The sequence below is a fragment of the Ascaphus truei genome, chromosome 2 (genome assembly GCF_040206685.1).
Source record: "Ascaphus truei isolate aAscTru1 chromosome 2, aAscTru1.hap1, whole genome shotgun sequence".
In the NCBI taxonomy this organism is placed as follows: Eukaryota; Metazoa; Chordata; class Amphibia; order Anura; family Ascaphidae; genus Ascaphus; species Ascaphus truei.
This window is the reverse complement of record NC_134484.1, coordinates 126833926-126858985: the sequence shown is the minus strand read 5'-3', so window position 1 is coordinate 126858985 and position 25060 is coordinate 126833926. Positions and strand designations below refer to the sequence as shown.

General features: G+C 41.4%; 1 long non-coding RNA gene across 1 annotated transcript; it reads right to left on the bottom strand.

Moving 5' to 3' along the window:
* Positions 1-12543: 12543 nt before the first annotated feature.
* On the bottom strand, positions 12544-14582 carry LOC142488573 (uncharacterized). Its single transcript, XR_012799506.1, has 3 exons — positions 13890-14582; positions 13670-13719; positions 12544-12746 (listed from the first exon to the last, which is right to left on the bottom strand). It is a non-coding gene; the product is annotated as an uncharacterized LOC142488573 (long non-coding RNA).
* Between the last annotated feature and the right edge of the window lie 10478 nt (positions 14583-25060).

Sequence of the window (25060 nt, the reverse complement as noted above, 5' to 3'; positions counted from 1 at the left end):
GGGGCTATGCACTTAGTTTCGTTAAGTCACTTTTAGAGCGCAAAGTGCTCTTCGATCGTGATTGTTTGGTCAACCCGATGCACTAAGCAATGCAAACAGGCACTTAGCGATCTAAAAATTACTTTTTCCCGGAATTTTTTCTAAGTTCAACTTTGCTCGATCGCAACCCTGTTTGCGTTAAATTCTGCCCTTAAGCGGGATGCACTAAGCAACCATAGCGTACACGAAAGTTGCGTTGATCAGAACACGTCAGGTCAGAGTAGACGCAAAGAAATCTGGACTTAGAAAAAATTCTTGTTTTTTTTTTTGCATGCGCAAAACCCATACAGCAGGCCGGCGGGTGTCCCCGGCTGACCCTGCGGGGGTCCCCGAGGGAGCCCGGGGGTCGCGCGGGTGTCCCTGGCAGGCCCCGTGGGTGTCCGCCCCCGGCTGACCCCGCGGGGGTCCCCGAGGGAGAACGGAGGTCGAGGCTGACCCTGTGGGGGTCCCCGAGGGAGCCCGGGGGTCACGCGGGTATCCCCGCGGGGGTCCCGGGTGTGTTGTGGGGTCCGTGGGTGTTCGTGGTTCCCCATTTGCATGCGTGACCAATTGTGTGCCAGACCCAATGACAAGTAACCATACCAATTAATACAAACACATAATACATACAGTACAGTATTGTAGTGTAATAAAATAATATTATCACATATGTATAATTCTGCCTTTCACTTTTTAACATACATTCAGATGGAGAAAGAAACAACATTTACTCAGAGGGGTACATGGGTGGTCCTCCAAGCTGTCTGGGGGTCCACGGATGTTGGCGTGAATATATCTGTATCCCCCGGACATGATAGTCAACAATTTACATTAAAGGTCACCACATGTTTCCTTGTATTTGTATATCAATGTAATTACATGTATCTTGTAAACTTTATAGTGTTCCATCAAACGTTAGCAGGGGGTTAATTTAAAGGGCAATACTCCCGTCATCACCAAACAAACATATTGCCAATAATCCACCCTTCTGACACAGCTTTACACTAACAAAACATTATTTATAGAGATATACTTGGTTCATGACTCAACATGTTTCTGAGAAATGTAATAATAGAGTTATTATTTTATGTCAATTGCTAATATTGTGTCGCAGCATCGCTTACATTGTTTATTTTCGTGATGACATCACATTTCATTATGTGTGTAACACATCGAAATGACATTACAAGGAATTGTACAATTAGTACAATTAATATGTTCACAATACTAACAAACACACGTGTCATCATTTATAATCATTTGACTAATTAGTCTGCCTATTTAAAGGATAGAAGAAGGCACTTACCTACCACGACGACATGGAACCGCCACCAGATTGCGCTTTTCTGATTTTTTGTGGAGGAGGAGGAGGGAGATTATGTTGGAGATGAGAGAGAGGAGAGAGAGGAGAGAGAGGAGAGAGAGGAGAGAGAGGAGAGAGAGGAGAGAGAGGAGAGCGAGGAGAGCGAGGGAAGCGAGGGAGATCCGTCTGTGAGACATATAGCCCCCCGCAATTTTAGACAAAGAACCTCCCTAGAGGGCTTGACTGAGGAAGAAATTATCAGGCGTTACAGATTGAGCTCAGCGGCTATCTTGGAACTGTATGAAGTTTTAAGAGAAGATTTAGAGCCAACAACAGACAGGAGTCATGCAGTCAGAAATACAAAAAAACACAGCGCACAACGCTCATAGTGCATTAAAAATTATATTAGTTACCACAAAATAAAGGTGAGTATTAAGCATACATTTAGATAGAAAAAACAATCATTTCAGGGTTAATGTTACCCAAGCACCAACGGACGCCAATAGAGATGTCGTGGATCTCTCCTTCTCAATCCCTCAGCCTCGGGGTAGGGCCTGGGTGGTCTTCCGATCGGTTAGCTGTTAGTACAGCCCTCAGCCTCAAGGTAGTACTTAGGAGTTCTCCAGTTCAGCTGAACAGCAGTACAGCCAATTCGCCGTGCCAAGCAATAATGTCTCTCACTGTTCCAGTCTCTGTAGCAGCGGAGCACACGCTGTGGGGCGTCTGGATTCGGCGCTTCCGGGTTCGTGACGTCACACGATCGCGACTGAGCGTCGCAGGTCAGCAGAAGCACCGGTCTGGTTCTCACGGGGTGGTTGGTAGTGAGGGTTCACAGGTAGTCTTCAGTCCAACGCGTTTCGAGACCACAGGGGTCTCTTCATCAGGGGATAAGGACTCATCAAAATCATATCACTTAAATACCCCTCGCTTGTCTCCGATTGGGCCTTCAAGTGGGAGTGGCAACCAATCATGAGGTAGCGGGGAGGAGTCAAGTTACTCCAAGCCTATACAAGTGTATACACGTTGCCCTGGGTAACCTATTACAATACAATAAACTTTATTAAACATGAATTGACGCACAAAAACGTATAACAGTGTGTGGTGACTCTAAAATAAAGGAAAATAATATTAGTACACAAATATAAAATACAGCCACATTTACAAAGAAATGTATGAAATGAAAACCATAGAATTGGATTATTATATTGAAAAAGAAGCATGATTTAAAAAATCGCAATAGAAAATATATAATAAATAGATAACTTACAAAATATAATTCATTTAAAAAACAGCTCAAGGTACAATAAAACTGACTATTTTATATCAGCTAAAAAACTAAAAAAGGGAAAGAATTGTCTAAAACTTCCAAAAAGCATGAATCAATATAGGGACCATATATCTATATCCTCATTGAGACCTCCTGGATGTAGTGTACCTAATTTGTGTATCCAGAAGGTCTCCTGGAAGGACAAATCCTTAACCCTATCACCGCCCCTTCTATTATGAGGGACATATTTAATGCCCTTAAAACGCAAAGACGAGGGATCTTTATTGTGGTGTAGAGTGTAATGCTTTGAGAGACTATGTTTAAAAAGACCATTCTTTATATTTCGTATATGTTCTTGAATACGTATTTTTAATTGACGCTTAGTGCGCCCTACATACATCAAACCACAGGGGCACTCAATTAAATAAACAATATGGTCAGAATTACAGTTGATAAAATCTGCAATTTCATAAATTTCCCCAGTTTTTTTGCATATGAAATTCTTGCTGTCAGTGTGTAGATGTTTGCACACCGAACATTTTCCACATTTGAAGTTTCCACATGGTTTTGTGCTCAACCATCTTTTATCTCCTACAGTGGCACCTTTGATGTTAATATCGCTCGGAGACAAAGTGTTTTTCAAGTTTTTAGCTTTTCTGTATATAAACCTTGGGAACTTTGCAATGTGGGTCCCCAAAATAGGGTCATTAGACAAAATTGACCAATGTTTTTTACAATCTTTTCAATATGCAGTGTCATTGAATTAAAATTTGTTATAAAAGCAACATTACATTTTTCCTCACTATTCTCATTTTTCCTTTTTTCTTTAATTTTTGGAACTAGCATTTGTTTTCTATCCAGTTGTCTTACCCTATCCAGATCATCAGTAAGTTTTTTTAAAGGGTAACCCCTTTCCAGAAATCTTGTGGTTAAATCACTCGCCTGTTTCTCAAAGTCTATATCCATACTACAATTTTTTCGCAACCTGTAAAATTGACCTCCAGGGATATTTTGGATCCAGGTTTTTTTGTGATTACTTGAGGCCATCAAAAGGTTATTGGAATCCACATCTTTGAAATAAGTCTTACTGACGAGCTTCCCTTCCTTGGATATAGTTAAACTTAAATCCAAAAAATTGATATCCCTAACACTATCCACATGAGTGAAAGTGAGGTTCCTATCATTGTTATTGATATACTTCATAAAAAGACTTACTGAATGTTGGTCCCCATCCCACAGACATATAATGTCATCTATGAACCGACGCCAAATAATAATGTTGTCACTAAAAGGTATATTCGTATATAGGGCCTGCACGTCACATGTCAGCCACCTATATGAATCTTTCCACTCAAGATCTTGCAGGCTACGAGAAAGATGTGTGACATCTCCCACTCGAGGGATTTTTAATTTATCCTCAGTTATTTTAACTACTGACCAATAAAAGGTTCTGGATAGAGGTTTAACATTTTCACGATCCTGTTTGCCTAACTCATTCCAATTATATACAGACCTTCAAAAATTTATGCGCAACCTCACATTAAAGAGGCATTTTTTCAAATTAGAAATGGAAGGTAATGACGTTCAGGGTGAAATAGTGCCTACCATTTCACCAGAGGTTGCAGTAATTGAGAATATGGAACCCATTGCAAGCCCGAGGCACACTCATTTCAAGGGAAAATCTAGATTTTATCCCTCTCACTCAAAAGGCCACCATATTGAGACCTTTTTCAACATGGTCAATAATGATTTTAATTTACTGAGTAGCAACATTAAACCCAGTGACATAAAACATAACCTCACTAAAAATGAAACATTGGCATTAAAATTCTTGAAGGAGAATCATAATCTCATTATCAGACAGGCCGATAAGGGAGGTGGTGTCGTTCTGCAGAATCGAAAGGATTATGAAGGAGAGGCACTTCGACTCCTGAACGATACCACCTCCTACACTAGGCTTAAAAAAGACCCAACCAGTGAATTCTTGAATATATTGAAAGGCCTGTTAGATCAAGCCGTTATTTCTAATATCATCACTAAGAAATAATATGAATTTTTGTTCAATAGCTCCCCTAAGATCCCGATATTTTATCACCTCCCCAAAACCCACAAGTCAATTACCAACCCCCGGGCCGACCGATAATTTCGGGAATAGATAGCCTGACAGCCAACTTGTCTCAATATGTTGACTACTTTTTGCAACCCTATGTGGAAAAACTCCCTTCACATCTAAGGGACTCCACTTCAGTGCTTAACCTGTTGCAAGATCTTGAGTGGAAAGATTCATATAGGTGGCTGACATGTGACGTGCAGGCCCTATATACAAATATACCACACAAAAGGGGCCTAGCATCTGTGGATATTTTTCTTTCAGGTGATATTGAACTACACCATTTAAATAAAAGTTTCATCTTGGATTCAATCTATTTCATTTTGAAACATAATTATTTTATGTTTCTGGATGAATTCTTCCTGCAGGTTTGCGGAACTGCAATGGGCACTAGATTTGCCCCCAGCTTCGCAAACCTGTACATGGGAGAATGGGAACATAGGTTCATTTTGAACAATAACCCTTTTAATGACAACATTATTATTTGGCGTCGGTTCATAGATGACATTATATGTCTGTGGGATGGGGACCAACATTCAGTAAGTCTTTTTATGAAGTATATCAATAACAATGATAGGAACCTCACTTTCACTCATGTGGATAGTGTTAGGGATATCAATATTTTGGATTTAAGTTTAACTATATCCAAGGAAGGGAAGCTCGTCAGTAAGACTTATTTCAAAGATGTGGATTCCAATAACCTTTTGATGGCCTCAAGTAATCACAAAAAAACCTGGATCCAAAATATCCCTGGAGATCAATTTTACAGGTTGCGAAAAAATTGTAGTATGGATATAGACTTTGAGAAACAGGCGAGTGATTTAACCACAAGATTTCTGGAAAGGGGTTACCCTTTAAAAAAACTTACTGATGATCTGGATAGGGTAAGACAACTGGATAGAAAACAAATGCTAGTTCCAAAAATTAAAGAAAAAAGGAAAAATGAGAATAGTGAGGAAAAATGTAATGTTGCTTTTATAACAAATTTTAATTCAATGACACTGCATATTGAAAAGATTGTAAAAAACATTGGTCAATTTTGTCTAATGACCCTATTTTGGGGACCCACATTGCAAAGTTCCCAAGGTTTATATACAGAAAAGCTAAAAACTTGAAAAACACTTTGTCTCCGAGCGATATTAACATCAAAGGTGCCACTGTAGGAGATAAAAGATGGTTGAGCACAAAACCATGTGGAAACTTCAAATGTGGAAAATGTTCGGTGTGCAAACATCTACACACTGACAGCAAGAATTTCATATGCAAAAAAACTGGGGAAATTTATGAAATTACAGATTTTATCAACTGTAATTCTGACCATATTGTTTATTTAATTGAGTGCCCCTGTGGTTTGATGTATGTAGGGCGCACTAAGCGTCAATTAAAAATACGTATTCAAGAACATATACGAAATATAAAGAATGGTCTTTTTAAACATAGTTCGCAAAGCATTACACTCTACACCACAATAAAGATCCCTCGTCTTTGCGTTTTAAGGGCATTAAATATGTCCCTTATAATAGAAGGGGCGGTGATAGGGTTAAGGATTTGTCCTTCCAGGAGACCTTCTGGATACACAAATTAGGTACTCTACATCCAGGAGGTCTCAATGAGGATATAGATATATGGTCCCTATATTGATTCATGCTTTTTGGAGGTTTTAGACAATTCTTTCCCTTTTTTAGTTTTTTAGCTGATATAAAATAGTCAGTTTTATTGTACCTTGAGCTGTTTTTTAAATGAATTATATTTTGTAAGTTAAATATTTATTATATATTTTCTATTGCGATTTTTTAAATCATGCTTCTTTTTCAATATAATAATCCAATTCTATGGTTTTCATTTCATAAATTTCTTTGTAAATGTGGCTGTATTTTATATTTGTGTACTAATATTATTTTCCTTTATTTTAGAGTCACCACACACTGTTATACGTTTTTGTGCGTCAATTCATGTTTAATAAAGTTTATTGTATTGTAATAGGTTACCCAGGGCAACGTGTATACACTTGTATAGGCTTGGAGTAACTTGACTCCTCCCCGCTACCTCATGATTGGTTGCCACTCCCACTTGAAGGCCCAATCGGAGACAAGCGCGGGGTATTTAAGTGATATGATTTTGATGAGTCCTTATCCCCTGATGAAGAGACCCCTGTGGTCTCGAAACGCGTTGGACTAAAGACTACCTGTGAACCCTCACTACCAACCACCCCGTGAGAACCAGCCCAGTGCTTCTGCTGACGTGCGACGCTCAGTCGCAATCGTGTGACGTCACGAACCCGGAAGCGCCGAATCCAGACGCCCCACAGCGTGTGCTCCGCTGCTATAGAGACTGGAACAGTGAGAGACATTATTGCTTGGCACGGCGAATTGGCTGTACTGCTGTTCAGCTGAACTGGAGAACTCCTAAGTACTACCTTGAGGCTGAGGGCTGTACTAACAGCTAACCGATCGGAAGACCACCCAGGCCCTACCCCGAGGCTGAGGGATTGCGAAGGAGAGAGCCACGACATCTCTATTAGCGTCCGTTGGTGCTTGGGTAACATTAACCCTGAAATTATTGTTTTTTCTATCTAAATGTACGCTTAATACTCACCTTTATTTTGTGGTTACTAATATAATTTTTAATGCACTATGAGCGTTGTGCGCTGTGTTTTTTTGTATTTCTGTTTGCTATTAGGGGGTATTTGAGCCATCCCTGGTGCCACAGCTGCAGACGTTCCTTATACTCTACGTGTTTAAAGGTCACCTTTTTTTACATCACTATATCACCTCACTTTTATTGATTGTAGTAGCGCACTATATTTTTTCACATTTTCTCACAGGAGTCATGCAGTGCCTGCCCTTGTTAAAATGCTGAGCTCCTTACATTTTCTTGCTTCGGGCTCATTTCAGACAACTGTGGGCATAGTGCAAACAAAAAACCGTGCGCTTACCTTTAGAATATTGGTTCAAGGTGCAGTACAATACCTATTCGAAACCAATAATTGGTGGTCTTTCACCATGGAGTCTGTAAATCCCAGTGAGGTCCCTCTGCTCAACCCCAGAAAGGGGTATCCAAACCCATAGTGTACATGGAAACAGAAAAAATAGGGGGAGCAAAAGAGTTAAAGGGAGACAACCTTCAACAACCGTCAATAACCTACAAGAATGGACGTGGAGTAAATAATAATATTGATTAAATACTCACACGGCCCTGTGTGAGTAAAAATATATAAGGGTATCTTGCTGCTGAAACGTCTCCTTATCCCAGATCGTTGGTTATATTGGGAATGGAATGGGAATGAAGGGAGAGATATAAAATGGTAATAGCCATATGATACTTACACGGCCATGTGTAAGCCCAATCCTAGAAAGGTTTCTGTGGGGTGCCTCTGGTATACCCGTCCAATTTTGTTCCAGGGGTACAGCTCCCACATCTGCTGGCAGGCAGGACGTTGAATGGGGGTTCCTCTTTGCTGTCCTCACGTTTTTCTTCTTCCCTCCCCGGTTCAGCCAGCGGGAGGGGTGATAGGGTAAGGTAACAGCCAAGGGTCAGTGATAGTTTAAAAAGAGAATAGATTTATTTAAACATTAAAAGGTATCACTCACATGAAAAATAACAAATCCCCGGTGCGCTCCCGTTGCTGTCTCGGCAAGCCGCCTCTCAGCTGCATTGTCTTCCGCGTCCGGAGTCAGAAGAGATGGGAACTTCTGGCGCGGCTGTGACTGCAACTTGCTTCCACTAACTACGGAAGCCTCAAATGTCCAAAATGGTGTGACGAATTAGAGCAACGCGTTTCGCCGTATACAACGGCTTCCTCAGGCTCAAAATATGTGCTGGTAGGGGTCTCCCTAGTTTATATAGACCCAGGGTAATGATTATTGATGATAATTGGTGGTAATTAATTGTGTACCTCCTTACTTGTTATACTACACTCACTGCAACACTTATGCTGCCTATCTGGTGTACAGAAGGGCTGCTTTGTATCATAATGTACTTTTCAAGTGAAATCACAGTCCTACTCTATATATACAATTAAAATTAGAATAAATCCAAATTATATATTAACTCTGTTGTAATCCAGCACAATGATCACTTAGAGCTTTAAATTAAGATATACGTTAAAATTTACACATACACTAATTGATTATATAAAAAAAACTTAAAAGCTAGTAAGATGTTTTAACTTTGCAAAAATAACTTAAAGGTAATATTAAAATATACTCTTCTTTAAATAAACAATTCAAAATGGTTACAGAATTTAATACATTACAATATGTTCATAAAAAATAAAAAATAAATAGAAAAATATAAATCACTACCGTATTTAAAGTTTACTTCTATTAAATTCCCTATACATAAAGTTAAAATATTAACAAAGCTGATGTTCAAACTAAAAACCTTGTTGATCCACATGTGTGGACGTAACATAGATAAAATTGAAGATGCGATTGGTGATTAGTTGATGGTTATCCATATATCTAAGATCAAAGGAATGGGGTAAAGGAGTCAAAAGTAGTATACGAAACTTTGTGAAAAACTGTATAAAAGACTTTATAGGAAGCCCCCCTATAATTTAAGGTGAATCTTGTGCATCCGAAAAAGGATCAAATAGTCAAGGGCAATGATCAAATAGTTTAAAGTCAAGGAAGGTCAAAAAAGGGGGGTTTGGGGGTGGGTGGGTGGGTAGGGGGGGTGTGGTTTTGGGGGGGGGGGTTGGAATGCATGCGTATGTATTAGTCCACTCTCATTCACACAAACGCAGCAATGTCCAAATCGACATTCAAGCCATTGGGGGTCATGGTTTTTAACTGGTAAATCTAAAATGTCTCCCTTTGGCGTAGACGCTTGAGTCTGTCCCCACCCCTCCAGTTATCTGCGACCATTTCTATTCCCCTCTAGGTCAGTCCTGTCGGGTCCCGTCCATGCGCTAAACTAAAGTGCAATGGTACGCTGTGAGACGCCATTTTCCTCCAAATGTTGCCTATGTGTTCCAGTATGCGGACCTTTAGACTTCTCGAGGTTCGGCCTACATACTGGAGCCCACACGGGCATTCCAACAAATAAACGACGAAAGTGGTCTTACAATTAATTAGTTGTTTTATTTTAAAAGATTTCTTTGTTATCGTCGAAATAAAATTTGTTTTATCGCGTGATGCATACTTGCATGCCTTACAGTTAAAGCAATTGTAGAAGCCCACTGGTTTAGGCAGCCAGTTGGTGCTTTGCTCCCCGGCCTCCCTTCTAAACACACTTGGAACTAATTGCATTTTGATATTATTAGCCCGTTTAAAAATCACCCGTGGGGCTTCTGGTAAGTGATCCCTCAGTACTACATCCTTACGTAAAATATGCCAATGCTTCTTCAAGATGTTACAAATCTTACTGGCTTCACTGTTATAACATGTGATGAAGGGTACTATAAATTCCTTATTGTCTACTTTAGGTTTCGGCTTCAACAGGTCCTCCCTCGATAGTTCTAATGTCTTGGATAGGGCCTCTTCTATAACCTCCAGTTTATAATCTCTCTCCTCAAACTTTCTTTTTAAAATGTTAGCCTGTTCCCTGAACACCTCCACCTCCGTACAATTCCGCCTGATCCGGCGTAAATGGCCGTAGGGTATGTTCTTTAACCATTTTGGATGGTGGCAGCTGTTGTTTAAAATGAAATTGTTCGCATCAACCTCTTTAAAAAATGTCTTCATTTTGATTTGATCATTATCTATATAAATTGTCAAATCGAGGAAGTTGATGCTTGAAGAACTAATTTCGGATGTAAAAGTGAGATTTACCCGATTCTTATTGATATGGCTCAAAAAAAGGTTCAAATTTTCCTCACTCCCCTGCCATATAAAGATCACATCATCGATATATCTTCTCCATAGGACTAGGTTTGCTCCAAATGGGTGTCCTGACCAAATGTTCTTCTCCTCTCAGTGTGACATGAAGATATTTGCATAACTTAGAGCAAACCTAGTCCCCATGGCGGTTCCACATTTTTGAAGGTACATGGAGCCATATGTGGGCATAGTAGGCGGGGTCTCGCAGTCGGCATTCTCGCCAGTTTCTTTGTGCACTGACTCGACGCGCTAGTGATTATATACATTTTCCTAGTGAGCAAACCGAGTGGCAGGCACTGAAGACTGCATTTTATAATGTAGCTGGGCTGCCCAATGTGATGGGTGCTATAGATTGCACACATGTTGCACTGACCCCGCTACGTGAAGAGGAGAGGGATTTTCGGAACAGGAAAAATTGCCACTCGCTCAATGTGCAGGTCGTATGTGACGCATACATGAAAATCCGGAGTGTGGTATCCCACTTCCCAGGTGCCTGCCACGATTCACATATTTTAAAAAACTCATTAGTGTTTCGCAAATTTGAAGCGGGGGAATTCGAGGATGGTTGGCTATTGGGTCAGTCAATGTTACATAAACTGCACTTACAACTACATTTAATGTACAGATTAATGTTTCATTGTGTGTTGCTAAGATTCTAATTAACATCAAATCCTTCACTTTTGTTAACTTCTATATGTAATCCATGTCATGCATCGTAATGGTAGATAAGGAGGATTTCATTGTTAGGGCATGTGTTCTATATTATTCACTGTCATGTATTATGAAATGGCAATACACAATGTTTGGAATGTACTTACATATTTTAACCTTTATGTCATTTGACTCTCTTATAGGCGACTGAGGATATGGTAGCCGACCTTGGCTTCTGACCCCACTGGGTAATACTCAAACCCCTGCAGAGGAACGATATAATGCCGCACACATATCCACATGCTCAGTGATCGAGAGGACATTTGGAGTGTTGAAAAGTCATTTTAGGTGTCTTGATAGATCTGGTGGTGCGCTCCAGTATTCGCCAGCGAAGGTTGGTGACATAGTGATTTGTTGTTGCATTCTGCACAACATAGCACTACGTCACAATCTTCAAGACAACATTCGTGATGATTTAGAGGAGGATCCTCTTGTGCCTCCTGCAGGGGTTAGGGACCATACAGCTAGTGGGGTGGAGACGCGCAGGACCTTAATAGCTAATTTTTTCACATGTAAGTTTTAACAATACATATCATATAATCTGTAATCATCTCGTTGTGTGTGTAACATTGCATTGTGTGTATAATCTTAGGATGCTGCTCTCTCCAAGGAACTGCACATTTTCGATGGAATGATCAGAACATCGGCTGGCTACGGTATGTTTATTTTTAACACCTTTATTCTTGTATTAATCTTCTTTTAAACCAACTATACAATGTGTGCATCGTTACATGCAGAATATTATGTATTAAGTGAAAAACAAATGCTGTATTCACTACTCTGCATAGTGTTATCTTTCAAATGAACTACTGTAAGTGATTATATATGTATTTTGGCTCATACTTTCAACATCATGATCAACTTATAAATAATTAATGGTGTTATTAAAGGTTTACAGAATTGTTATGCTTCACATTCCTTACTTCATATTATTATTGTCACGTATGTAAGTATTACTACATACATAATTAGTGTCTGCATGAGTATAAGCAGATGAGATGTTGATCTCTTCTATCATTAAGCTGGCATGTATCCCTATCAATATTAATGTTTATTTTAAAACCACACATTTCCATGTTCATCTTTTATGTAAATGTTTCGTACAATAGTTCAGGTAAAACTTTTAACAATACATTTTGAACAGAAGTACATATGTGTTTCTTCAGGCGATATAAAAATTTTTTTTTTTACTTGAATGATGTCACTGTAATTTGCGTCCCATTGATAAAAATGGAGCACTAACACAAGATGTCATGTCAAAGTTTATTGGAATGTTAACACACATTTCAAGTTAGTATCAAAAAGCCTACATTCTATAAAAAAATTATTTTTTTAATTCGATAATCTATGATTAACTACGATATATAAAAGTGTGCATGTTCAGTTTGAGGTATCATAGCATGACTGGCCATGTGATGTCTTTGGCATGTGGCCATAATGGAAAAGCTCTCAGTTGCTCGCACTTTGGATACATGCATTCACATTATCTTCTGTCTTGAACGGAGCTGTGAACATCTGTGAAAGAAGTAGATATATAATATTAATTTTATAAATATATCGTTTACATAGTTACTTAATGATGCATCTAAACACACGGTTTGTAATGTACTAAACGTCAATCATTTCGTTAACAACATTAATGCTACATATAACCACAAAATGCTTACTGCATAACAAGAAGATATATGTAAATAAACATTTCTTTACACACACTAATTATATATATATATACACACACACACACACACACACACACACACACACACACACACACACACACACACACACACACACACACACACACACACACACACACACACACACACACACACACACACACACACACACGATATAATGTGTATGTGTTCCATATTTTATTATCCGCGTACAATATTAGGAGTATATACAAAATTATGAACCAAAAAAAACAAAAAACGCAACCTTTACTTTTAACAGTGTTTCTATGAGAAAGCGTGTTTCGCTTTAAGACGTTTAGCTTTACAGCGCCATTTGGAGCTATGCATTGTGTCGGATAACCGAGGTCTGGCTGTATAACCTAAGGTTTCGTTTGTTCACATACTAGTACCACAAACATGTTACATACACAATGATAAACAACAGTAATTAGTCTGCATAATGTGACATAATGACATGTAAACTGCTGCTTTGCCTGCCATTTCTATAACAGAGTAAGCAATATTCATCAGGCACATAACATTATTATGTAGCCATATGCAAACTACACTAATTAAGATGATATGTACTGCATTTCTGCATATCTAATTATTTTGTTATGTTTACAATTATTGTAGTTTCACAAAGGGGCGTACACGTAGTCGACTGACATTTAAGGGCTGCGCACGAATATCTCTGATTTCAACCGCCATTGCACAGCACGGTTCAAAATATTGCCACGTATATCAGTAAATAGATCTTACCTTCTTACAGAACTGTGTTCCGGCATATTGTGATCTTCACACTGCGATCTCTGTAATATTATCAGAAGCAGCCGAAAAGGTAAAAGAGACACATTAATTTACACAAACAAAAACTTTTTTTCCCGTATGGTACGCGCATGCGCCATGAATACAATGCATATGCGTGTCATTCGGGAAGAAAAGATTCACACAGTTTATGAAGTCTTTACAATATAGTTACCTGCATTATATTGCATTCATATTCGGGGCAGCCATAGAAGTTTGGTTTGCAATGAAGCCGCTGTAGTTCATCAATTCGTTGTTCTGTGTGTTCAGCTGTGCAGGGTTGTAGCTTACTCCATAACTGTTTGCATCTTGTACAATGTACGGAGGCGGATACACATAGTAACTTTGTGTCATTTCATCTGTTTGAGCAAACTCGGTATTTTGCATGTTATTGTAATATGTTGCTCCGTTATGGTTCTGGTATTGGTAGTCCAACTCAGGTTGAAAAAAGACATTCTGCTGAACATTTAAGGCACCGCTGCGGGCACCTATATCATGGTAGTCGTGTCCGACAATTGTCTGTCTTTTTACATTTCCATTTGCAGACATACGCATACCAGATTCATGAACTGACCAGCAGCCACCCCTGTTTCCGCCAGATGGTGGGTTTCGATTAAAAGAAGAATTGGTTGATAAAGTGCGGCGGATCGAATTTTTCCATACCTTAGGTTGAGGATGATTTTGATAATAAGTGTAGTTATCCGTAAGATATTGATAGATCTGTGAGACCGTAGCTTTTTTTCCCTTTCATTTTCAATTGCACTATATATTAGCATTGCGTAAGAAAGCGGAGGCTTTTCCATAGAACACATCTCAAACTGCATGTATTTGAACGGAATGGAGTACAGTAACCAAAACTATTCCTTAATTCAAGGTTCTTACAAAGTATCCAAACTTGCATTATGTGCACAACACTGTACAAGGTCATTATACAAAGGAAGAAGTGTCCATGTATTCTTCTCCCACATAAAGGTGTTCTGTATCTTTTGAAATTTTTACTTGCATATTATACATGATTCCGTAGCAAATCTCTGAAACACACTTTGGATAGAATTGTTTTGTGAAATAACATGTTCAAATTAACAAATATTTATAATGTTAATTTTTCACAATTAAGACGGTATAAACTATAGATAGATATCACATACATTATTCACACATGCAAAATCATATGCTTACTTGTGTTACATACACACTTGATTATTGCACATTGTTAAGTATGTTTGCTGAACCTTAATGAATGCTAATAATTGAATATGAAGACTTACGGGAAGAATAATAAGACCTTTATTTTTTTTTTTGGGATTGTCGTTGTGATGAACGTGTGGGAGGCGTTGGTGTGGGATCACGTCCACGGTTACTTGATCGTTGCCTTCTTCTTGCCGTTTAATGCTGGCCCAGTGCCGGGGCTTGTGCCAGTGGTTGAGCCAGTGCCTGGGCTTGTGCCAGTGGTTGATACAGTGCCGGGGCTTGTGCCAGTGGTTGATCCAGTGCCGGGGCTTGTGCCAGTGGTTGATCCAGTGCCGGGGCTTGTGCCAGTGGTTGATCCAGTGCCGGGGCTTGTGCCAGTGTTTGAGCCAGTGCCGGGGCTTTTGCCATTGGTTGATCCAGTGCCGGGGCTTGTGCCAGTAGTTAATCCAGTGCCGGGGCTTGTGCCAGTAGTTGATCCAGTGCCGGGGCTTGTGCCAGTGGTTGAGCCAGTGCCGGGGGTTGGGACAGTGTTTGAGCCACTGCCAATGGTTGTGCCAGTGCCAGTGCCAGTGCTAGTATTTGGGCCAGGGGAGAGCCTGGGACATAGGATCCGGCGCATTATGATCCTGATGTAGCATTGGCTGTGTGTCTGTCTCGATTTGCCTCTCTGGTTCACTTTGCCTCTCTGGCTCGCTTTGGATCTCTGGCTCACTTTGGATCTCTGGCTCACTTTGCATCTCTGGCTCACTTTGCATCTCTGGCTCACTTTGTATCTCTGGCTCACTTTGTATCTCTGGCTCACTTTGGATCTCTGGCTCACTTTGGATCTCTGGCTCACTTTGGATCTCTGGCTCACTTTGGATCTCTGGCTCACTTTGGATCTCTGCCTGTATTTGCCTGTCTGCCGCTATTTGCCTCCCTGGCTCTGATATTAGATCAATATCTGATAATAGCTCCAGATCGGATAGTATGTGTATATCCGAATGTGCGTGTGGCTGGCTTTGTGGCTGTAATAGTGCCTGTGGCGGAGGCTGGGCCTGGACATGTGCCACAAGTTGACCCATACATGTGGCTATGACAGAGAGGCTATTTGCCATTTTGTCCAGTGTCTCCTGTTGTCTTGTCATTATATTGCTCATATTTTTGATTTCTTCATGTATTTTCTCATTTGTTTGATAGTGTATGAGTGACCGATCTTCCTGGTTTTTGATACACCTGGCCTCTAGGCTGGATAAATTTGATAATGCTTCAGCACAAACCTGGTCTCCCTGGCCCGGTTGGGTCTCCCCATTGTCATCACTTTCAGGATTTGGTTGGGTATCCTGTAATCCAAGCAAATCAGGTCCGGAATCATACGCATCTGGGACCCTAATATGTGTGGGATCTACTGTCATCTCATCCTCAATTCGGACAGGTTGTTGTGGTGATGCAGGCACATCAGAATCCATGTCCTCAGCAATAACTATATAATAAATAACAACATTTTAAATTAAACATAATGACAAAGTAATTTTGTGCTCCTCTTTATTTGGCTGAACATACTATGTTAATGCACATATGTTTTGGTGAAAATTTGGAGATGTGCATCAGTTAAAGCTGCAGTTCAATGTCCTGTTTATGTTTTTGTTATGTAAATTTTGTAACGGCAATAGTTTGTGTGCAATCTCTAATTAAAGAAACAACTGTATAGGTTGCGAAATTATAGTTGTCTTTGTATTGATGTGCGGAGTTTGACGACATATTTAAATATGCTTACATGAACAAGAGGAACAAGCATGCTTGTTCAAATCCAATACAATTGTTATTTACAAGTAGTTTTGTTTAAAACTGAACATGCTACAAGTATTTATGGTCAGTACACTAGTGATTGCTATCCAAAAACACACATGCAGGATAATTATTGAACTGCAGCTTTACATAAAAAGCATATTTGACATAAATGAATAAGGACATGTGTAATGTTGACATTTCAGTTTCACATCTCAACAGATTATTGTAGTTTATTTTTAAATGCTTGCATTTCTCCAGTAAATATTGATGTAATAGCATACGACTCACCTGGTGTCGAATGTGAAAGAGATGGCCCAATATCTCTGTTCCCTCCAATTCCAAATATAAGGCGGGGAGTCATAATTGATACCATCTTTTCCTCGTAAGACTGTAACTTGAGTGATGCTGGAGGTCCACCTCCTGTCCCACTTGTGATGCGTCCGGCCTTTGCCATCTTATTCTTGAGCCTATGTTTGATGTCCCCAAATCTTTTTTTTACACATCTCTGATGTCCTTGGAAAGACACCAGCTGATGAGACAGCTCGGCATATCTGGGCCCACAATTTTGACTTCTGACTGGTCTTGGTTTTACCTGTGTATATGTAACAATGTGTTCATATAAATTTCAGTATTTAAATCATACTGTATGTTAATATTGTAACAATTATAACATGTCCCTCTAATTACAGACACCTATTAGTGTAGGTCATGCGCGCATTCCTGACAAATTACATGTGAACAATCAGCTGCACACCTCCGTTACAGCATACATGTTTAACAACTGTATGTAACGTTAGGCATGTCTTGAATAAACAGTAATGGCATCTTCATACCATTTATTTTAACAATGTGATGAAATTAGTGTGAGGGAGTCAGTAAGTAACATAGTCCCACTTTGTGCTGACTATGATAATGGGCCTGTAAAAGGGGTAAGTGAGCACGAAATGTCGCGTTCCCCTGCGTCTCATCTAAACCACTTCCTTCCCTGTTAGGGATGTGTTTATCATATCCCTGAATTTTTAATAATGACAATTTTCACCCTTCCCTCACATCCCTCACCCTTCAGTTAATTGTATGTGATAAAAAAATTTAGGCACATTGACAATGAATGACCCTCACTTTGAATCATTCATATATATCAGCATTTAAAGTATCATTTATTGTTTAGTATCCATTATGAGTGCGGACAACACTTTTTATGTTCTATATGTACTTAAGACAGATTAGAGGTCCCTTCATTGTTCCACAGCACGCCACAACTTACACATGTGAAATATAGTTAATACATGAGAATGCGGCATATACAACCTAATGTATATATTGTTCTCGAATAATTCAAATACAAAACTTACATGCTAATGATCCATAGAGTTGTTCATAGGAATTCATGACACTTTCAACCAGGATGTAATTTTCGCGATGGGTGAAGCGGGGGTTTCTTAGGCCCTCCGTCCGCGCCTGGCTTGTTGATGGCCCCTCATCACTTCCATCATCATCATCATCATCATCATCATCATCATCATCATCATCATCATCATCATCATCATCATCATCATCATCATCATCATCATCATCACTGTTTGTATGGTGAACAGTGTCCCTCTCTCCCAGTCCAGTAGTCCCGCTACCCTCATCCACCTGCACTCCACCACCTGGAGTCTCATCACGGGATGTACCTGCCCTGGCACGACGTCTCACTCCACTCCCCCATTCCCACGCTCCACCTCTCATCCACTCCCACGCTCCACAACTCCCCACTCCCACGCTCCACCACTCCCCCACTCCCACCAGCCACCGCTCCTCCTCCACTCCCACGCTCCACCACTCCCCCACTCTCACCAGCTACCGCACCTCCTCCACTCCCATGCTCCACCACTCCCCCACTCCCACAGCACCACTCCCGTGCCCACTCCCACGTCCACTCATCCTCTCTATTTAACTCACTCACAATAAACAAATATGAAGAAAAATGACACACTAACAAAGTTCAATCACACTAACAATACAAAAAAGTAGATAAACAAAATATAATAACACAAGACAACTCACTCAATATTCGCCAACAAATCACCAACTCTCTCCAACTCTCTCCAACTACTACCACCAACTCGACTCTATCTCTCCTCACAACAACACCCACACTAAATGAACAAAATGGACGCTTTATATAGGGTATCCCTCCCAAATAGTTGGCCACAAGTGTGATTACTATTGTTTTCAGGTGATTGCCTAAATTGACGACGTTAGCATTTCAGAATTTAACCACTACACTGCCATGTCCCAACCCAAAAATAATGACACACACTGTAATTGACAAGAAAATTATATTACATGGATTCACTCCTTCCATGGTCTCTCCCACATATACCCCAGAAAAATAAGGGGACATACATGAACCGCAGGGGATCATCATTGCCTTAGCGTGTAAATGAACACATATAAAAATTAATGATTACTTTTGCTTTAATAATACTGTCAATAAGCATGGGGTCCTCGGAGCTGAACAGCCTTGGTTTCAGGTCCGGGGACCCCCTTCTTCAGGAGTTACAGGCCCCTTTATGGGGTGCTGGTATCCCCTGCTGAATGTACATTTCCTGGTCACGTGACGCGGAAGCTTTAAAATTACAGTGGATACCGGCAGCAGTAAACGGGATCTGTACCATATGAAGTAGGGGTCCCCCAGAGCTGACAATAATGCGGTTCAGCTCCGGAGACCCCCTGCTCATGTACAATAGTAATCAAATGTATTTATGTACTGTATAATCGCCTGTAACAGCCTTGCATGGAGATGGCAAATCTCCATGCAAATGTTACATGCGGCTATTTTTTCTATCAGCTAGCGTACGTAAAAGTTAAGAACGCTAGCAGGGGGGAAAAAAGCAACACATACGCTGTGGCTGTTCTGAGCTATTTGAAGCAGGTACGTAAAAAAATGGCCTCAAGGCCTTAGTGCATCGCGTCCCCGGCTTCAAATTTTAAAGAACCTGTTTTTTGGCCAAATCAGAATGCAAAGCCATTGAACTTAGTGCATAGCCCCCAATGTGTTTATTGGCAAATGTTTTTTTTTTAATTTAATTTGTATTTAAAATGTAATGTATTTTATATAGTGTTTTTCATTTTTAGGTTGACTATTCATTGCCATAGTGACAGTCCATGCCCATATTGTGGGCATGGTTTATCACTGTGACAATCAATGGGCTTATTGTCATGCTCTACTGCTAATCTCTTAACGCAGGCCCTTATTATCTCCCATCTTGACTATTGTAATCTTCTACTGTCCAGCCTTCCTTCCTCTCACCTGTCTCTCCCTCAATCTGTCCTTAACGCTTCTGCTAGAATCACTTTACGCTCTCCTAAATCTGTGTCAGCACATTTCCTGTTGAAATCCGTCTCCTGGCTTATATTAAATCCTGTATTACTTACAAAATTCTCCTTCTCTCTTTTAATGCTTTACACGCTTCTGCCCCATCCTTATATCTCTGCCCTTGTTTCACGCTCTACACCCGCTCGACTCTTGCGTTCTGCTCAAGGATGTATATAAAGGCCTCCCCTGCCTAAAACCTCTGACTCACTGTCCCACACCTCTGGAATGCCCTTCCTCTCAATATCTGACTAGCACCGTCTCTATCCACCTTTAAGACCCATCTTAAAACACACTTCTTTATCAAAGCACATGGGTAGCTCTGCGGCTGTACAGTACACCTCATACATTGACATTGACCTTGGCCCATTGCAGACAGACGTACTAGAACACCCTCCTAGTGTCTCTGTACATTTTTCCTATTTATCACTTAAATTATAAGTTCTTCAGGGAGAGACTCCTTTATCCTAATGTTGCTTTTAGGTCTCAAGCTCTTATTCCCATTATGTTATATTATTTTGTGTTATATTATTATGTCACATGTATTACTGATATAAAGCACTATGTATGTATGTGTAGCCCATCTACCCCCAGCCCTAAGTGAGTTTGGGGGGAGTGCTCTTTTCTGCTGCTCTGGTGCTGGTACAGACCTGTAGGTAACAGGAGGGCTGAGTGCTCTGCGGTGGTGTGGGTAGAAAACAGGACAGGAAAGACAGTTTACCTTGGTCTCTATTGGTGCAATGCCTCCAGCCAGCGAGGATCCTCTGTGGATGTGCCAGGGATGCGCCCCCACTGACACTCCTCCATACACAGAGACAGGAATAAACAGCATGGCCTTTTCTGGGTGGTTTTATTTGGCAGTCAGCTCAAATTGCAGAAAACAGGCATTTCTTATCTCTGATCATCTCATGCTACTCCTCTCTCTCTCTCTCTCTCTCTAAATCATAGCCCTGACTTAAGTTTAATTCCCTTCCCTCCCAGCCCCTCATGGGTGGGAGTGAGAGTCTTCTCTCTCTCTCTCTCTACTGTGCTGACAGACTTCTTCCTGCACACTCTTTCCGGAACTCTTCAATTTGGGAGGATGTCACAATTTATCATCTTTGGGGAGTGTCTCTAACTCTGATTCATAGCAAGCCAGAGCTGGATACTGATTGACCCACATACACCAGGGGGTGTTCCAACCAATATCCACCCCTCAGATTGACACCCTCAGAAGTTGCTAGGCCCGCCCTTGAATACCGATTACATCATTCAAGGCTGTAACACACACACACACACACACACACACACACACACACACACACACACACACACACACACACACACACACACACACACACACACACACACACACACACACACACACACACACACACACACACACACACACACACGCCTAAAGAAGGAATTAACCTTTCCACTTCCTGCACTAACAGGACTGACAGAGGAAAGGCCCAGGGAAAAGAAATAACTGCCGGAAGGCTATGTTATATATGTATGTCTTTATTTATATTGCAAATAACAGATCATGGGAATAAGTGCTTCTGACATAAAAGTAACATTTCGGAAGAGTCCCTGCTCCGAGGAGCTTACAATCAAATTGGTAGGTTGGAGGAACATACAGAGACAGTAGGAGGGCATTCTGGTATGTGCGTCTGCAGGGGGCCAAGCTTCATGTATCATGTGTATAGTATTATCTACGCTGTTACTCATATACTTCTTTAAGCAAGTGTGTCTTAAGGTGGATAGAGAGTGTGCTAGTCGGGTATTGAGGGGAAGGGCATTCCAGAGGTATGGGGTAGTCAATGAGAAAGGCGTAATGCGGGAGAGGGCTTTAGATACAAAGGGGGTAGAGGGAAGACATCCTTGAGCAGAACGCAAGAGTCGGGATGGTTCACAGCGAGAAATTAGGGCTGAGATATAAGTAGGAGCACAAGAGTGTAAAGCTTTAAAAGTGAGGAGGAGAATTGAGTGCGAGATGCGTGATTTGATAGGAAGCCAGGAGAATGATTTCAACAGGAGAGACGCTGAGACAGATTTCGTAAATAGTAGAGTGATTCTGGCAGCAGTTTTTAGGATAGATTGTAGGGGAGACAGGTGAGAGGCAGGAAGGCCGGACAGCAGGAGGTTACAGTAATCGAGGCGGGAGAGAATGAGGGCCTGATTCAGAATTTTAGCAGTCGAGTAAGAGAGGAAAGGGCGTATCTTTGTGATATTGCGGAGGAAAAAGCAACAGGTTTTAGATATGTTTTGAATGTGAGGGGCGAATGTGAGAGAGGAATCGATTGTGACCCCTAGGCAGCGTGCTTGGGCTACTGGTGAATGATAGCATCCAAATGTAGCGCACTTTCCCCCACCCTATGGGAAATATAGTGGCTATGGTGTGTGTGTTTGGTGCATTACCTGTGGCTCACAGGAGGGCTGAACCTTCGCTGCTGGGATCCTTGGGTGTACCTAATTCATCTGGTGACAGTACCTCCACCTGCAAGGGATCCCAATGGGGTGGGATAAGTCCCTTACAGGAACAATACCAATAATACACACACTCAAGTATATACTAACAACCTTTACTGAACACAATAATATCAGAACCCTGTACCACACAGTAATATAGGTCCCAACCTGATTCCACCAGTGAGTGCCCCCAAAGTACATTGGGTGCCAGGCACAAATACCCTGATGTCCCTTTTCCCAATGTCAAGGCCAACCCAAAGTGTAGGAGATAGCACTATCCCGTGTAGTGTTGGCGCACTTAGTTGGGTACCTGCTCGGAGCTCCAGCACCTGGGTGATGCAGATTAACACAGAGGATCCGTCTGATCCGATGTTGTCATCCGTGATTGCATCCACCTCAGTGTGGGGTGAATTCTGGCGTGGATAATATCCCCTTGAAGCCTCTCAGAGTGTGGTAGTCTGGTCCCAGACCACAGGCCGCATTCACTGTGCGGCATCTTCACTGTGTCCCTGACACTAGACAGTAATTGGGGAAGCGTCCCTATCTAAGGTCCTTCCCTGAAGCAACCACAAGCTAGCTGGGGCCTAATGGGGGTTTCTGGCCTAGTGCATGGGACTACTGACATCCTGCACCTACACCCTTACCCTCTGATGTCCCAGCTCCGACTGACTAGCGTGGTGGAAGCGCACCAAATGTATCCAGTTCACAGCAGGGGAATACTGCAGCTTTATTGGCTGTGGGGTGCCATCTTTCTCCCAGCCCTTGGGGCTGCTGGGAGTTGTAGTTCCCCATGCGGAGCTATGTAGTAATGGCCACCGGGCTCTTCTGTACATGTGCACCATCTCGAACATGCGCGACAGCACTGAAGACGGTGGTGCCCTGCAAAGGGAGCCACCAGTGACTTGGTCTCCTCTGCCGCTGGCACGAGCCACCCGCAACCCTCCCTGCACTCTCCCCATCCTCCACTGCCAGTTGCAGCCACAGCGGGAGGTAAGGAGATGAAGGGGGACCCAGGCCACATCATAATAACAATGTCCATTTGACCATCTCACCCAACCTGTGAACTCCCTGGGGCAACTTCTATCCTGTCGGCAGGCCATATCCCTAAGATCTGGAAAACTGCCAGAGTTGTCCCAATCTTCAAAAGTGGGGACAAAAACACTGTCTCAAACTACAGGCCAATCTCACTTCTCCCAATTCTATCAAAAGTCATGGAAAAATGTGTCCACTCCCAATTAAGCGATTTCTATACCAAGACAAATTTCCCTAGCCAATTCCATTCTGGCTTTTGCCCCAAACACTCCACCGTAACTACCCTGCTAAAAGTTTGCAATGAAATCCAGTGTGGAATGGAACGGGGACAGCTCACTGGTGCAGTATTTCTAGATTTTGCAAAGGCTTTTGATACAGTTGATCATGCTATCCTGCTTAAACTCCAAAGCTCTGGAATAGGGAAGCATGATTTAAACTGGTTTCAGTCCTACCTATCAGGAAGATCCCAACATGTGTCCATCTCAGGCTCTAACTCCAACCCCCTGGATATCACCTGTGGTGTCCCGCAAGGCTCTGTTCTGGGGCCCCTACTCTTCTCAGTGTTCATTAATGATCTTCCCACAGCTTGTAAGGAAGCCTCAATACACATGTATGCAGATAGGAAAAAAGAGGATACCGGCGCCACAAAAAATAATGGAAAGTCCAAACCATAAGGTGTAAAGTCCAAATGGAGTCCTAATATAGCGGGTGATGAAGGAATCTCATATCAACGAAGTGCAATATATGGAAAAAAGAAAAAAACAAATTATGGTGCAGTATGCCAATCACTGATAGCTAAAATATTGACAAACTAACAACACAAGACAAACAGGACAAACAAACGAAAACACACTAGCAAGGCTCAATAATAATATGACAAAGCTAATTTATTACTGGATACGAGGAGAGTTAAGGATATAACACGCATCCGGAGGGGTAAAAGTGAAACCCTACTCACAAGATGCTAGACAAATACAGGCAACAAGCTGGAATCGTGCTGGTGGGTTTCCAAGATGGCGACCGGAGCGCTCTCACTGGCGTCCCCACGTGACAGGGGTGGAAGGGGAGTCACACGAATGACGGGATTTCCGGGCGGATGTGACGTCGCGCCACACGATAATCCCAACGCTGACGTTCCTCCTTCGCTTATCTTCCACGGCTACACCACGGCTCCACTTTCTGAACTGCAATCTACTCCATGGGCCAGACAAGGCTCTAAAAACACTCAAATCTTCCCGACGCGTTTCGTGCGCATGCGCGCACTTCTTCAAGGGATGTGCCAACCCCTTAGACTCGATGGTATAAATACCATCAGTCCTTAGCTCCAATTGGTTGATTAATGATTACAATAATTTTAACCCCATGTTGGACATATTCAGGGCGGCACATAGATGGGCCAATGCTAGACAAAAATGACAAACTTACATATACAGATACACATAACAACATTAATACAATAATCCATAAAATCACATAAAATGGTTAAAAAAAAAAAAAAAATATTAAGAGGCAGATTCAATATATTGGATCAGAGAAAG